Source organism: Calliopsis andreniformis, chromosome 5 (assembly GCF_051401765.1).
Source record: "Calliopsis andreniformis isolate RMS-2024a chromosome 5, iyCalAndr_principal, whole genome shotgun sequence".
NCBI lineage: Eukaryota > Metazoa > Arthropoda > Insecta > Hymenoptera > Andrenidae > Calliopsis > Calliopsis andreniformis.
The window spans coordinates 17054915-17067197 of NC_135066.1; positions in this window are offsets into that span (position 1 = coordinate 17054915).

Consider the following 12283-nt stretch of genomic DNA (forward strand, 5'->3'; position numbering starts at 1 on the left):
GACGATATTTCCAAGTGCCATCGTCGAACTATGACTCCTTTTAGGTTTCGAAATTAGGGTAATATTCTGGCTAATAGACTATTTTCGATCGCTCTTGATGACAGTGGGAGATGGGGGAGAAGCTTTGCGCGGGGAACGAACGAAATTCGAAATGTATGAGTACTTTGTGAGATTAAAGTACGCTCGCCTTATTCCCCCGAACTGTTTTTCCTCGTCGGTCTCGGTAATCCGCTTCGCAGCGGCCGAGCCCGTCTCATTGCCGATTCGATGTCAACGTTCGAACCTTCGATCGACGGAATCGAATGAAGCGGACGCCGCACGGCGACTATTTTCCGCCGATGACGGGACTTTTTTTCGTTCGCACCCGTTCAAAGGCAATAAGAAGCACGGGAATCGGCCAGAAACGGCGATAACTGATAACGAATGCTCGGAGGCAATTTATTATTTATTTATCTCGTTCGTTAACGGGAAATCGTTTCTTGATTTACGTAACAACACTGAAATAAATAAAATGCCGATGCGGAATAATGAAATAATTTATGTACTTGCTATGGAACTTTTAGAGCTGCATCGGGTCTATAGTGATTGGTTGATAAAGTTCGTTCTGGTATTTATGGTGGGAAATTCGGTGCCGAAAAATTCGGAAGAGTGAAGCACAATGTATATTAGATACGCTTCGAAAAATGTGATATTAAAGGGACAGAAGTAATTGTTGAAAGTTTGCTTCTCTATTTAAGGACAAGCACTGTCTTTTATCATAATTGCAAAACAACGGGACATCACGGGTGATCCTTGAAAGGGAAAAATTACACGTGAAAGTAGAATAATGAAAACTTTCGGAAAAATGAAAACACACTGCTATCCGCATATTCGAGCATCGTTGTAATAAAAGAAAATATGTAAACTCCAGCGAGTTTACTTTGCATATCGTTCCATTTGAAAACGATTTTCTGTACGCGATAAAAAATCTCACTTCGTGAAATGTTTGCGTTGATAACCTTCTGACGCCCATTGATCTACTCTGCTCTGTATCTGTATCAGTGTACGATACAAAATAAATTATTCAAATATGACGAAAGAAATTCCCTCAAATTTCTTTTTAAAGGAATTTTTATTGAAATAAAATTTAAAGTTTTTCGTTGTTTTTACTGATTCTCGTATTTGATTGTAACAAAAAAAAAACAATGGACTAAATAATTAAACATTTATATTTTCTTTCTGTCCGCAGGAATCTTTTTTTGTCTCAAGAATGATAATTCTAAAATATGACTATCTTAAGTATCAATATACAACAATATCAACAGCTTTGTGTAAAGAAAATGGGTGTAAAAAATAATGATCTTGGAATCTTTTCACCTGTATACCCAGCATTGACAAAAATTTCGCGTCACGCTCATCCACGAATTTTTCTCTATGTTTTCAGATATTACGCGCGGAACTCTTTAATTACAAGATAGAAGAGCGTGAAGGGGACCGAAATAGAGAGACAGCTGGCCAACTGTCGCTAGATTTGCCTCATTCCTCACGCGCCAGTCTCCTCTTTTTTCCACTCTCTTCCTCGCCCGCACGTATATCGTATTTGCCTTCCACTTTTCTTTCGACTGATTCGAATGTCGGTCAGATACCAATGGGATCAAAGCCAATCGAATAACTTTGACTCCACAACGCAGAGGAAGGTGACAGAAAATAGCCATTTTGGTCATCGCTCAGGGAAAAAAGTTCTACAGAAATTCCATGCATTCTCAGGAATTAGAAATTGTAATTTATTTCTCTACGATGGAAATATGTTATCAAATTTTTCTGTTGTAAGTAGTCGATTATCTTGCACGTTTAAGCAGAAACCGAGTTAAGAAATAAGATAAGCTGTGTCGTCCTGTAAAGAAGATATCACTCGAATAATTCTCAGTTTAAAGCTTGATAAGTCAAATCCTAAAAGTGGGGACGAAGAATGACAGAAAATTTGCAGAGATTTGTAAATTTTTTGAGGGTAGCTGACTCCTACCCGCTGCAACAACGTGTAGAAGTTTTTTCCTACCGCTTTATACCAGTGGCTCTAACACAACAATGCGATACGCCGAAATAGCATTTCTGACAACGTTTATTTCGTCCGCGTTTTTTTGAAGCAGCCTTTTTCCTTTGTGCAAACGGATATGTGTTTATCGTGTTCGAGGGCTCGCGAATGTTGCGGTGTCCGTTGGAAATACAGGCTTGTAAATGATGCAATGATAGACATGGGATGTTAAAACAAAAAACCATTCAAATATTTATGAGGATACGCTTCTTTCTGAAAAATGTTGCGTAAAATATAGAGATAATGAACGTAGGGAACGAAATATGATTTTTCATTTGCAGTGCTTGCGCTCACTCTATGTTACGTAGAACACGGGGATTATCATTACATGCATGCGCATTTCTTACTGTCAGGTGCTTACTTTTGCTACTACGCTCTACTCTATGTCCCCATACTTTGATGGAAATTTCAGTTTTCGAAATATACGAGGTATGCTAATAAATATGTTCACGAGGACAGGAAAATGCAAGCTGCAAAATGTATCTTTCTTCATCCTTTCAAACTTTATAAGAGATGTGTGTAAATATTAGACCGAGTCGTATTTCTGTTTTAATTAGTTTCGTTAGTATTGTAATATTATATACAAGAGACCTGAACACTTATGGATACAACATAGCAAAATTTTCTAGTATTTGAAAAAATGTTCGTAAAAAATCTGAGTACCTTAAAAATGAGAACTAAAAAGTAGGGCTAGAAATCGTCGTATTTGAAAATGACATATGTTCACGTTCCTTCGCCTAAATTAATTTAAACTGATAAAACAGGATCCCACCCTCGAAAGTAAAATCAACAATCCTCCCAAACCTCTCCCTATTACACGATCCTCGTCAGCACATGACAGCAAGCGAAAGCGCGGACGAAGAAAAAATGAATTCCCACGACAATAAAGACTCAGCGCTCCCTCTGTGTCGAACAGATCGACAATTGATTCCCCGTCAGGGATAGGGCACTAATTAAACCGCGTTCACGTCATCCCCGGGAACACTTACAAACCCGCTAATTATTTAAAACGCGACTCTCCCGTATCCACGGTGATGTTTACAGCGCTGGACGTCCGTCGTTTCACTTTTCCATCGGCGCCCTTTTTTATCCCATCCACGTCAGCTGGCCACGCACGTATAAATTTCCCATACGGCGTCCGCGCGGCCCATCAATCCAGCGGCGTCGTAAAAATCCGATTTCGCGCGATCGCGATTACATAATCGAGCTGGCGGCGGCCGAGCGAGGGAGCGCTCGCGTCCTCCCCGGAAGTTCCTGATAAAAAGTGATTAAAGGAACCGGTTACGCTCGGTTTCCGCTCCTAGGGGGCATCGAGAGCGAGGGCAGAGCAAGAGGCTGGGGGCGTAGAGGGGCGAGAAATTTGGTAATGAGGACAATCAGCTTCCAAGAGACTTTTCCTTCCACTTGCGGCTTCGAGGAGTGCCAGGTGCGGTGACCAGCCGAAACTATGCAAAAAGTTTTCAGCGACGAGCCGGAAACCGCACCGATCCCTCCTCCCCTCTCGCCCTCCCGCCCCTCCGCGACCCTCGCGGGGCGTTGTTCCGGTCGAATTTGGAAAGAGGACCGTACGATGAAAATGGAACGCAACTTTGCAACACAGACGGACACGTACAGGCGTGACAGGGTGGTGCCCTCTGCGGGCTGAAATTAGAGGGTGCTGTCCGAACTTCTCCGCTACACGTTTGCATTTCCTATGCACTATTTCCCGCATGTAGGTGCGTACAGTCCGCCGGGAAACCGGAGCACGCTGATATTGGAGGCGCGCGCGCGATCTCGAATTTGTCAGTTTAAAGCTGACCGGTTGCGTAGTACAAGAAATACAGAATGTCGAAAAAAAAAAGGTGGGAAAAATGAATGAAAGCCGCGAATGAAATTGCTTTCGATTTTTTTTCCGCCCACGCATCGGTGTTGCCCGCTGCCCCTTCCACACCCCCTGCTACAACCTTTTTTTTTTTGTCGCGCGGCCATAATATTTTATGGAACCGATTTGCAACACGTGCCCGAGTGGGCCGGTTCGTTCTCCCTTTCGATTCGAGTGACAGCTGGGTCAAGACGGATTAATCGACCTTGGGAGTGTTGATTTTTTTTTCGGTTTTTCATTGTGCTTGTTACTGGTAATGAGAGGAGGTAATAAGTTCGCGCGAGGTAAAAGTAATGAGATTAGGAGGAGAATTTCAGTCAATTTAGGGATTGACTTTTTGGGTAGTTGGAACGTATGGATGATTTCATAGGGAAACGATTGTGTATTTCTGAGGTTAATAGGATACTGTCGAAGATATGAGTGAGTTAATTTTGAAGTAAAATTCATTGACTGGAAATAAAAATTCTTAGAAGACTCATAACAAGAAAAGACTGCAGTATATCTATACCTCAAAGCCAGAGTAACCCAAATCTTTTTTAGTTATTTTTCAAGACTACCGAAAAACAAATGTGATTACGTATTCCCTATCACAGTATTCGAAGCAGTTTTTACTATTAAATTTCCTCCACTTATAACGTAACTTAACGAAACTCCTATTATTCTAATAAAATAAAGACGAAGCAATAAAATTCTGTAAAAAGCTTAATTTTGAAAAAAATTGACTTGGGTAAGTCTAACTGAGGTACAGAATCAAGTAGTACTTAAATATCTACACAAGGAACCCGAAGCAGTACCTCTCCCAACAACTCTGAAAAAACTTAATCCCCAGACTCTCCAAGAGAACGATGTCTGACCATAAACGTCATAATCTACTTCTCCCTCCTGTTGCTTCCTCCAATTCCAGCATTCTTTTTCCTCCGGGCAACCCTTTGACCCTTTCACCTCCTCGGCGAAAAGCTACGGGGGTGAAACTCTTGCCACGGACTGTACGCACATGTACACGCGCGCACCCTCTCCAGAGGCATTAGACGCAGAGTGTATCGGCGGCCGTGCTCGTGCGCGAGTATTAGACACCATGCCCACAGCTCATTTGCCAACTCCGGCAAATTTACCAAATTTAAATGCAAAATCGGCCGGTGCTACGTCGGTTTGCGCGAGCACGAGCGAGTTCGAGTTAGGACGGACAGGGTGAGAGAAGGAGAGAGGGAGGCTGACCGACCGAATGGACGCCGGCGATAGGGGTGGGACGAGGACAGAGGACACTATGAGCGCGAGGGAAAATGGAATATAGATAGATAGAGGAGCGATAGTGCCGCGTCGGAGGGACGAGGAGGACGAGAGGGAAGCTGGTGGCCGAGGCTGGACGAAACGTGTCGGAGGGAAAGAGGAAGAGGGCGAAACGTTGTAGTAGGAAACTCAAATGGTCGCAACGGTGCAGTATAGTAGTCGACTGGTTGTCAGGCACAGCATGCGATTGGTTCACCGACCGTGTGCGTTGCCTCTCTTCTCCTCTCGTTTCTTCGCCCTCCCTCCGTCCTTATTTTCTCTACCGTTTCTACTGTTTCGCCGAGCTGCTTCTATCGAGTCCTATTCCACGTTCTTTTGCTCGACCGCCTTGCCTTTGCTCCCTGGCGATGGTATGAGGACGGTATCAGCGGGGATGAAGTTTTTCCTTTCACTTTAGTGGTAGAAAAAGCTACTTGTTTGAATCCCCTTAGTCCTTTTTCTTTTCCCTTCAACGTTAGAAAAATGCACTCTGTTGAGATTTAGTTTGCTGAACTTATTTCAGATTTGGATGCACCTATTCTTCTGTTTGCATTTAGTTTTTATATTTTGTAGATATTATGTTTGTAGTGGTGGATGAAGAGAGTTTGGAGTTATAGGAGGAATATTTTTTGATGAGTATGATTTGATTTGTGCCGTCACCTGTTTAGGATCTAATCCTTTGTTACTTCCTATTTCATCCCGTAATCCCTAATCTCTTCCCAATCCCTTCCACATCCTACTGGCTTTCCAATCCCTTTCTAGTCCCTTTTCAATCTCTAGTTTACTAATTACCTTACTTCTACTATAAGTAGTACAACCTAACGAATTTTAAGTAGTATAGCTTACAATAAATCATCCGAAACATGCCCAGGATGTATTGTAGTAAATAAAAACTTGCATTATGTCGTAAAAAGAAGGACATACAAATGTATTAGTATAAGCACCGAGAAAATCTGATTTCTTCACCTTTTTCAGGAGATGAAGGAAAATGCTTAACAGCAAGTGGAAAAGGTTTTTTCGGTTTATGTAGAATTCGCGTGTTTCAAGGGTGCGTGTCCGTGTTCATTGAGATGGAGAAGATCATGCCAAGCGAAAGAATTAACGTGGTCAGTAATCATCCCCTTGTGGTCAGAGTATTTAACCCTCTGCTTCGAATAATAATTCGAACCTTTCCCAGCGACTCACTTTTTCATGTTATAAGAACGCGTATAAGTGATGTAAACGCAGTAAAAAGCAGTTCAAGACTTCAAAAAGTAATATTGAAAATCTTATAATTCTTACAAATTTCTTTTTAGGATTATAGTTTTTTCATTACGATTACGTTGTCTTTAAAATTATCTCTATTTTATCTTAAAAACTACTCATCTCTAAGAGTGTCTCCCTTTTAAGAAGCTCTTCCACAGCGAGGTACAGTGTCTCAGTATAAGCCCAATGATTTAATCCTGTTTCCTTCGAGCTACTGTTTCATTTTAGCTGACCCTTTCCTCTAACAAACCACGTTTCAATTACTAGTCCACTAGTGGATCTTAGACGCTTGTTTCTTGTACTCTCAAGGCTCCTATCTGATCCCAGTCCTTGCTCTCGTGTCAAGACACTACTGTTGTTCAATCTGGGCCAAGATCGATGCCATAGCAATCTGCGCCGAAATCGTCAATTAATGGCCACGGTCTCGCAGGCCTTTAACCCGTTCCCACAGCTTCCGGTCGAAGGGCTGCCAATTATTATTTGCGGTATACTTCGCACCGTTTTGTTGTTCATCGACAGCGGCGTTTATTATTCATCGTTCATCATATTGTGGTGGGCTGTTCCACACAGTTACAGAGGGACGGGCGGCTCACTGGCGCGTGACGTTACAGCTTTACATCGACGTTACACCGTTTAAACGGAAAAGAGAGGCCGGCGGCGGTGTACGCGAGCTCGCGCGCGCGCGCCTCTTCTCCATCGTCCGTTTCCGTTTTTGTGTGCGTCCAAATGCAAAATGGACACGACACGCCGCAGAGAGAGGTTTATCGCGAGGCTTTTGTATTTTGTTTTTTTTTTTTTCTTTTTTTTACGAGTTCTCTTCTGATAGACGATAGTTTCAACTTTCTCGGATGCGCGCTTAGCGTTGCTCCTTTTTGTTCTGTTTTCCCTGGCCACGTGCCTATTTTTGTTGCGGCTTCTAGGCAACTGGAGACGGCAGGAACGGTAAAGTGGGGAAGAAGAGCGGCGAGAGAGTTGCTTCTTTTCGTCCCTTTTTTGTGGACAGACCTGACGGAGACAGGTTCCTTGCCTTGCCACCTCGGTCTTTCCTATTTCAGGTGTACATTTTTCATGAGGATAATTGGCGAGCGACTTCACAGCGGGTCGAGGAAGATTCACGTGGAAAATGGATTCTGACCGCGAGAAAGTGGTCTCTTACCTCCTTGGTATATTAGCTTTTCTAATTTCGACTTACGTAGCGGAGGAGTTGGGTAATGTACTTTTTGAAGCAATTAGGGATCTTGTTTCGGAGGGACTTCAGAGAAAAACTGTGGAAACTAAAGTAGTTGGAATTAAAGAGATAGCGTTGAAGTGTCTATCTAAATTTCTTGTACTGTAAGTATCAGAACTTAAAACTACCAATATGATTTCTATTAACTTATTCGAAATCAGAACTCCTTGTCTGACCACAGTTGGATCTATACTACTTTAGAAATAAACACGAAGCTCATTAAATTGAATAAAACTGGTCTTAATGAACAAAGCTTCACAATGCCTAATTTTCAAGATTACACAATCCTATGTATTATTTCACAGAAAATTGTAAAAGTATATGGTATAAACCGTGGTAGCAAAGGCGGTGATAAAAGACAGTGAAAAGAGTTTTCAACTAAGTACGAAACTCGACAGTAATGTAGAAGTGTCTGATATATATTATCGTAAATTAACCCAATATTTCATATAAAGCTGTAAGTTAAACTCAGAGTATTACACCTTTATCACTGTTCCAATATCGACAGAAATGTAACAAGGTCCTATTTAATAAAAAACATATTTTTCTTCCTGCAGCAAGCTCGCACTAAATTTTACAACATCAATTCCCGCATTATATATTTATAACACGATACAACAGACTTCCTTTTTTTCTTTCGCACGGGCGTACGATATGGTCGCAATAAATTGTCGCGGGGCGCATTTCGCTGGATCCTGCGAGAGCAATAAAAAGAGGGTTTTCGTATCGAGCCTTCGACGTATCGATTTTTCCCGGAGTCGAACCGGGCCCCGATATTACGAGTTATTACACGTTTGAAGGGCTTATCGATGAAAGAGGTTTATCAAAATGTAAACATATTAGCGGGCTGCGTGTATGCAATGATTACGCGTGTCTATTTGCACGGAATATCCACGGAAATAAAGCGCTCGTTACATTTGGTTAATATAAATCGTTAATCCACAGTCGGCCGACTCCCGCTCGCGGGAACATGAATTCCCATTAAAACCGAAAAATATAAATATTTGCCTTTGCGTCTTTGCGTAACGGCGTCATTGTTAGTTCAACCGCGAACGCGTGCATTCCATCGTCTAGTATTTAACATACGAGTATCATTAATCGTCGATTAATTTCCCCTGTTATTTTCTTTTCATCGTGCCGGGGGATGCCGCGCTCACCGCGAGGGAAGAAACCGTTTTTTGCAGCGTTTACCTGGAACGGTTCGCGGGACCGTGTTAATTATTAAAGACACTTTACCTGTTGAATTGATACGTTTCACCGTCACGATATTCAATTCGAGCGAAAATTACAGTCGGGAAATTATCTTTTTAATTAATCGCCGAATAAAACATAAATTGCTTGCAATGATATCGATTAAATTAATGTACCACGCGGTGTCGCCCTACCGACTGTTGTTCGGTAAATTATGGAAAGAATTTCATTCACTAGCTGACGAAGCTTTCACCGAATATTTTACGTCATCGAGTACAAAATAGCGGTATTGATGGACGAGACAAAGGAACGGCTCTACAAATTCACTTTTGAGTTTTCGAAATCGCGGGAAATAAATAGCGAGGACCCAGTCGCTAGCGTAACGTCGGAGGGAGAAAAAAAAGGTCTGAACGAGACGAAGTTTGGTATTAATAGGGGAAATCCGGAATGCGTCCGACGCAGAAAATATATCTCCTGCTCTCCTTCTTGCCATTTCGTTCCACTGGCGTAATTTTAAATCCCTACGAGATTTATGGAATCGTCCGACCCTTCCTCTTCGTGAGAAAGATAAGACTAATGATCATGAAGATGCTCACCTTTGCAACTTGTTTGGAAGAACAAGAATAATGCATATGGAAGATAGATTATCAATTGCATTTACTTTTAGTGGTGTCAATATAATTATTTTATGAATTCAAATTCTATAAACTATGAATTTTTATATAATATGTGATGGACTAAACGTTAAATCATTTATATTAATTTTATATTTATATCTACGTGAATTATATAACTTTTTAAGTATTTTCAATTTGTTCTACTGTAAATGTTTCATATTCTATGATTTTGAGTGCTCAGTAAATTATTTCATATCAATCGACGTTTTCATCGAATTTAAGTCAAAAAATTCTGCGAACCAATTAATTATTTTCCTATTCTTTCATTTAAATATTGTGCATCTACGCGAACAGTATGTTGTGGATTAATATCTGTCTGATAGATTCAATTTGCTGGCATACAATGTTCCACAAATGGCAGTAGTAGATTTTTCACAATATTTAAACGTACGAATTGGTCTATGATTCCTTTTATGCGATAAATCGAACATGCAGCGTTTATTGGCACCGAGCCCCAATCGAGTAGCGATACACTGGTACCCCTTACTGTTGCTTCTCTGTATTTCAAGTTTATTTTTCTGTTCCTATGATTTTCTATACGCAGGATATTTCTAAAAACTGTGATCTAAAAAGTGAATATCATTACTTTTAAAGATTAGAAAATGTCATATTGAAAAAGAGGAAAGAAGATAAGTCACTCCAAAAATTACTTCTTTTATCGCCTTAGGTAGAAGTTTTGAAAAGCAAATTTTCTACATAAAATGCAGCATACATGTCTCAGAAAATTTTGTTCGACATTAGTGAAGAGGAAGTCAATTCTCTTAAATCTCTCTGTCTGTATTACACTTCATTTAACTTCAAAAGTTATAATAATTCAATATGCCTTAACGTTCCCCGCAAAGCTACTTTTCACGGTTCGCGAACACTCAGGAGATCTCCCGGCCGACTACTTTTCATTATTCTCCTTGACACAATTTTCATGCGAGCCGAGCGAGCTGAATTTCGCGGAACGTTTAAAAACGGCCCGCACCGCGTTCGCAGAACAAAGTTATTTAACATGAATTAACATAAATCACACGAGTTCCACGCGCGGTTATTCACTCGCACGTTCGTTCACCCGACACCGGAGTACCAGCCCCTGGGTGCCACCCCCGAAGCCGCACTTCGCAAACCTGATTTCAGTCGGTGCCCGATTACAATCCCCGCCCCAAAGTTTTTCGTTTTCGAACTTATCGTTTCCGCAAATGCCGAGTATGCACTTGGGTGCGATATTTTTCGAGGATATATTGGAAAGGTCGCAGGTCTGAACTAAACGTGCATTTTGATGTGGTAGTTATCTGTAGAGACAAAATACAAAATACCATGAATTTTTACTCCTTACGAGGTTTATATTCATTGAGAAATTCTTATGATAAATTAAGTACTGTGTAACTGATAATACAAATTTTTAATTACTTAAAATTAGAATAAGAGAAATTTTTAACTTGAAAATTTAATTTCAAAAAATTTGTCAAACTTTAAATGTTTAAGGAAACACTACGATTATATTTCTTTATTTCCATTCTTCAAGATTTTGTATGAGGGATGTCTATTAATTAAATATGAAAATAAAAGCACACGGTGTATATGAAATAAATTGCTGTAAATACCTTATCTCGCTCATCTACAGATAATAAAAGGTCACTTGAACGGTTGGTAAAGACTGATCTTTCCGTAAGTATTTTCCAGGCTCGCGCCATCCGCTTCGCCCGAAGAGAAACCGTGGAAAAGTTTCCCCTACGCCACTGACTGATAACGTATTATTTATAAAAGAGAATCCATCGAACCATATTGCTGGTCGCTGCATTTTCGAAATACTGTTTTTTTTCGTCCGTCCCATCGATGACGCGCGTGAGCATTGCCGATTTATTTCTATTAAACACAATACTGCGGCGCGTGCTGGGGGTTACCCACGCGAAAGACGAAAAAAAAAGGCATCTTAATATTTTTCGAATGTTCGTGACGTTTTATGGGGCACTCTCGAACCTCGCTTTTTTTCCGCGCAAACGCTTGCCAAAACTGGCTATACAACAATTATTCCTGTTATATGCACTCGACCTGGTGAATGGTTGAGATCGAATAGGGGAAAAAAAAACCGCGGCGAAGGGGAAAAAATTCAGACTCACGTGTCCCGTGCGCATCTTGTTCAAACGGTTACAATTCGCAATAGGCTGTGTCCCACGCGGAATGGATACAAATGGATTTGCCCGATGGAAATAAAACAATACCATTTACAAATAATGGATGTTCGGGTGCGCGCGCGCGCATGAGAGTATACAAGCACTGCGATTTCTCCTCGTTGTTGGCGGTTTGTACAATTTATTCGAGTAATCGCGAAACGTTTTGATACAGAGGATTCTCGCGGTTCTTGAAATTATGCTACGCGTTCGGTGCTGGTGCTGGCAGCTGCTTATCTTCTATACTTTTGTTCTGCTTCGGTCGCTTTACTAGGTATTATTTGTGTTACTCGTATTTAGGTTTTACCGATATTGATCCTATTGATTCAATAATGTTGAAGTACATACAATATTGGGTAGAAATATGAATTTGAATAATTGCACTGGAAATTAGAAATTTGAGTAGGTTCTGGAACATGCAGCTACTTCAAATTTGAAAATTTGAATATTTAAATATTTGAGAACTTGAATTTTTGAATACTTGAATATTTGAATGTTTGAGAACTTGAATATTTGAATATTTGAATATTTAGATATTTGAATATTTGAATATTTAGATATTTAGATATTTAGATATTTGAATATTTG